The 5,463-nt window shown below is 42.7% G+C and overlaps 1 pseudogene; it reads left to right on the plus strand.

Annotated features, from left to right (window-relative positions):
• The first annotated feature begins 1,565 nt into the window (after window positions 1-1,565).
• Window positions 1,566-4,213, plus strand: LOC147527049 (olfactory receptor 6B1-like; annotated as a pseudogene).
• Window positions 4,214-5,463: the final 1,250 nt, after the last annotated feature.

Below are 5,463 nucleotides of genomic sequence, written 5' to 3' on the forward strand. Positions count from 1 at the left end.
ACTGTCCCGCAGCAAGGTAAGTGGGAAAATTTCCCATGATCTTTTCTATTGAAATATGGTTTGTGAATCAGGAATAATTTTTATTCCATTTTGAAGTGTTACTTTTTTGGATATTCTGTCTGAATGAAATAAAGACACTTCAATATGATTGTCCAGAACTAAACCAGTAGGCTGTGGTTGAGAGAGAGAAATCCTCCTACAGTATAGTTCATCTCAATTGCTTTGAGCACTGACTGTGGCAGTCATACAGATATGTGTGTCTACACTGAGGTTGATTGTGTGAGCAACAATATTAAGTTTAACGAGTAACACCAGGTCCCTGGCAGATCACTTTCTTGTTCCTCAGCCTTGTGTTTGTTTAGCTTGTGCAAGAGCTCTTTTACAGAAAAAAAAATGCACACACAAAAGCATGCCCAAACCAAAAAGTGAACAAGAAAATGCCAACTCCTGAAAATCCAGGAAAACAAGGAGAGAGGAGAGAGGGACAGTGTGATGGTTTGATGTAAAGGAGTTCTGGTGGCAGGAGAGGGGATTTGCTCCCTGTGACTTTCCTGGTTTTGGAACTGGGTCAGACCCGGTTCTGGCCACCAGATCGGACTCCCATCCCCCTTGGGGTTGAGCCAATTGGCACCTCTGTGAATTGCCCTATTTATGTTGGGACAAAGGAGCGGGAAAAGGTGCTTTGCCCAGGAGTGAAGAGAAAGGAGGAGGGCACTGTCCCCGCTCCCAGGCTCCCGGCCAGGGCTGCCTGTGCCGGGCCGGCGCCACCCGCTGAGGATGGCCGCAGCGGAGCCGCCTGGGGAACCTGGGGAGAGCCCTGCTCCTGGGGTGCCTGCTGGGCTGAGTTCACCCAGAGGGAACTGAGATCTGAGAGAAACGGGCACACCGACACCGGGTCAGTGAAGATGGAACAGGACGAGGTGTGCCGGAGCTGAGTTTCCCCTGCAACCGGTGGCGAGATGGCAGGCGACCTCCCTGCAGCCAGGACAGACTCGGTGGAGCAGAGACCCACTTGCAGCCCGTGGAGAAGCTCACGTTGGAGAAGAAACGCCTGAGCCTGAGGATGGTCATGCAGTGCGGAGAAGGGATTTGGAGAAGTACTGAGACGACTCAATATGAGTTAGCTGCAGGAAGTCTCGTTTATTGCGCAGTTCTTATTGCTTATATAGACAGTTTTTGCCAATAATCCTGAGACCACACCTTTTCTACACCATTATTGGATGATACACATGCTTGTCATATTTAACAGCCTATTTCAAACAGACACCCGCCTAGCGAAGCTCTGCTCTAAGCAAACACTACTCCCTTATCATACTGCATAGTTTTCTTATCCTTAACTTCAAGGGCATTCTGCCCTTGAGGCCTAACTTTAGAGCTCCAGTCTTTATTTACACAGGGTTTTCTTCGTGCAGTCTCTTCAAAGATCTGCACTCCAACAATGCAGCATGGGACGCATGACAAGGTAGAGATGCATCTAGAGTATGTGTGACGATGCACACCCGAGTGAGTGGCAACAACTCCCTAAGAATCCGAGACTGTGGTAAAGCCCATGCTGGAGCAATCCGATGAGGAAGGATTGCATCATGCGGGTAGCACTCACGCTGGAGAAGTCTGTGGATTTTTCCTCGTGAGTACAGGATCCACTGGAACAAGGAAAAAGGGTGTAAGGACTCCTCCTCCTTTAAGAAAAGGAGCAGCAGGAACAACATGGGATGAACTGACCTGCACTCCCCCATTCCCTGTCCCCCTGCACCGCTGGGGGAGGAGGTAGAGCCGGGAAGAAAAGGAAAGGCGGGGGGAGGAGGGGAGAAGGTGTTGTTTTTAAGATCTGGCTTTGTTACTTTTTATCCTCTCAAGTAACTGGTTTTGTTTCCCTTTGTCCTTTTAAGTAACTTAATAAGTTGCTTTGCTTTAAGAAAGCTGAGTCTGTTTTGCCCGGGACCATGGTTGGTGGGTGCTCCCTCTGTTCTTGTCTTTGTCTTGACCTGATACCTGAAAAGGAAACTGAACTTTCCAAGACTTGTTTTAAAGTTTTAGAAAGCAGGTATTCTTTATTGCAGCGCTGGGTGCACGGGGGATTTCTCCTCCTCGCGTGCACACCGGCTTCTGGACAGAAAATTAGTTATACACTACAATCATGCATAATTCATAACATATTTGCATATTCTGAAACAATTGGTTAATTTTCTCTTGCTTTACATGTAAATTACTTCGCATGCTCAGTTTTCCTCCTCCGCCCCTTTCTTTTGGGTCTGGGGTGTAATTAGGGCAGGTCATCCGTGAGTTGGTTGTCGCGATCTCCCCCTGCCAGAATTACCTTTTCCCCCAAGTCACTGCATGTTCACAGTTCAGAAAAACATGATAACAAAGTTCATGCAGTTTCTGGGATGTTCCCTCCAAGGGCAGACAGTTCTGGATAAAGAGTCTCCATTTTAATCACTCCTGACAGCTTCAAGGATGGTCATCTTTTTAGTTTCTTTAGGTATGTGTAAAACACCTACTGCCGACTAAACCTTTCATGAAACTCTCACACAAAAACTTCAACCCCTTTATTGTTGGGTAACAGACCCTCAGTCCTTTTGTTATATTTTTCTCCTCTCCACTTCACTGGGGAAGGAGTGAGAGAGCGGCTGTGTGGAGTTTGGTTGCCGGATTGGCCTAAACTACGACAGAGAGAAAGAAGATAAATTGATAGTTTTAATAGCTATCAGTGCATTAAAATAAAAAATTAATTTCTCCTCATTATTTTCTTCAGTGTATTTTTTTATTTCCTAAGTATAGTATTTGCCATCTTGGGTGATGAAATAGTCACCCACTCAAGAATTCCTCTCTTTCTGTCTTCTTTTGACTGAAGATTTCTAAATCATAATTTGTTTCTGTTGGCTGGAATATCGCTTTCTGACCATGCAGATTTCAAAAAAAATTGCCAAGTGAGATAAACCATACCATTCAATATTTTCCTCAAAATTTTTCCGGATATTTTAGGTTTTTATTAAGTTCAGTATCCAAAACCACTCATGAATCTGACCAGTTCTTAGAAAATGAATATTGCACTTTTCCACTGGTTGTATTGGTCTGGTATAGTCTATGTCATAAAAAAATCCTGCTGCAGTTCTGTGTGATACTTTCCAAACCCAAGCAAACAATTGTGTTAAAAATTTGCATAGGACAAAATTAAAAATATAAAATAATCTCTCTCATAATTATCTGGAGAATGTTCAGGAACTCCTTAAAAAGAAAATGAACAATACCATGCAATGGTAACAATAACATCTTTCTTCTGTAGTTACTCAGTGATGATGTATTAGTAGCTCTTGATGCTTGATTCCAGGCTGTGATGCGCTTCCTCACGGCGTCATACATGGCAAATCGGGATGTAGAAATAAAACAGGCATCACAACATTTCTGCTCCTGGAATTTGGGAATATCCCAGAAATGCAGTCTTTTCTCTTCCTTCTTTTCTTGGTGATCTTCGTTGTGACTATGATTGGCAATATCCTCATTTTTGTTTTGGTGGTGGCTGATTGACACCTCCACAAACCCACGTACTTCTTCCTGTGCAGTCCTGCTTGGAGACCTACTACAGCTCTACCATCCTGCCCAGGATGTTGTCCAGCTTCCTGACTGGGGACAAGAGCATTTCTATTGGCAGCTGCATCGCACAATGTTATTTCTTTGGTTCCCTGGCAGTCACTGAAAGCTTTCTCTTATCGGTAATGTCCTACGATTGGTATGTAGCAGTATGCAAACCCTTTCACTGCAGAGCTGCCATGAACAGCAGATACTGTCTGCAGCTTGTAGCTTGGTCTTAGATGAATGGTTTCCTTGTGATGGCCATAAGCTGCTTCCTGATTTCACAACATTCCTTCTGTGGTCCCAAGTTTATCGATCATTTCTTTTGTGGTTTCACTCCAATGATAAAACTCTCCTGCTGTGATACCAGCCTGACTGAAATGCTGGTGCTCCTCCTCTCATCAGTATGTGCACTGCCTCCTTTCCTACTAACCCTGGTGTCCTGCATGTGTATCATCGCCACTGTCCTCAGAGTGTCTTCCGCACTGGGATGCAAAAGCCTTTTTCCACCTGCTTTTCCCACCTCATTGTTGTTACAGTTTTTTACAGAAGCTTAATAACTGTTTATGTCCTGCCAAAAACTAGGACTCTAAGAGCACTGAATAAAGTCTTCTTCTCAACCCTCTCATCTACAGTCTGAGAAACAAAGAGCTGAAGGATGTTCTGAGTAAAGTGGTCAAAAAATGTGAATGTTTCCTAAATATTGAAAAGTTTTAACCATTTTCTTCCCTTAGTAGACAATGAAAGAAAATGACTTACAATATTTGAAGGAAGAGTCTCCTTGTGGAATTTTCAGCCCTCAGAGTGTGTGTTACTTATCCTAGACTTTTCACTATCAAATTAGCTAATCTCACCTACCTTAACTGCCCAAATAAGGATGAGACATTTTTCTCTAGAAAAGGTAATCTTTTTTTTTTTTTCCAGACTGCACCAGTTGCCTGAGAGACTAGTTTAGATTTCAATGTTTAACTAGAGATTTTCCAAATCAGCTAATTGCAGTCCCACTCCTCTGAAGAGTGGCCTGTTTCACTTTGAGTTGTTGAGAACAGCTGATTCTTAGATGAACAATTTAGACTTAAAGAGTAATTTTTTTAGGCAGCTGAAGGTAGATCAGAGGAAGAGATCTAATTCAGAGGGAGCAATTTAATCTTTGTTTTGGAGTAACAATGCCAGCATGGCTATAATTGTCTCAGCAAATGTGAATGCTACACAGTTTATTGCATAGCTGTAAGTTTGCATATTTTTAAAACATATTAAGTGACATGCTAGTGCCTCTTAATTGGTTATGCACTTTTAGACATTTCTTATTTATATTCATTTATAATTGTTGTCTCAGCTGCTTTCAGCCAGTTATGTGAACTTCATAAGTTTACTCTTCTAGACTCAGCACTGATGGCAATGTAAACATGAGTTCTACAGAGATGCCCTACCCAACATCCGCTTCTAAGGTGATTTTGTAAGGAAGCAAATAAAAGATTTATTGCTGCCATCAAGGAGAGACAAACAAAAATACCTTGGAAGGTGAAACGTAAATCTTGGCTGGAATTCACCTCATCTAGGCATGGACACTACAATTATCAACCTCTGAGACAATTGTCTAGGTTGAATTCATAATTGACTAGATTAGGCTGTTGCATGGTTTGTGGCATTGTGCAACATTGTAGCCATCTGAATTAACACAAACAACTCAGGAGAGAGCACCTACTTTGTCAATAACAATATTTGATCAGGTGAACCACAACCATGGAGTCAGTTCTTCGTTAATACCTTGGGATGCAAAGAAGGCTGAAGAAAGAGAACTGTCTTGAACTTTTTCCCCAGAAAGACACACATACCTTTTCATGTCGGTAACTACAAGTGCTTTTCAGCACTTAGCCTGAGATTTTAACA

The sequence above is a fragment of the Tauraco erythrolophus genome, chromosome 25, assembly GCF_009769465.1.
Source record: "Tauraco erythrolophus isolate bTauEry1 chromosome 25, bTauEry1.pri, whole genome shotgun sequence".
NCBI classification, from domain to species: Eukaryota; Metazoa; Chordata; class Aves; order Musophagiformes; family Musophagidae; genus Tauraco; species Tauraco erythrolophus.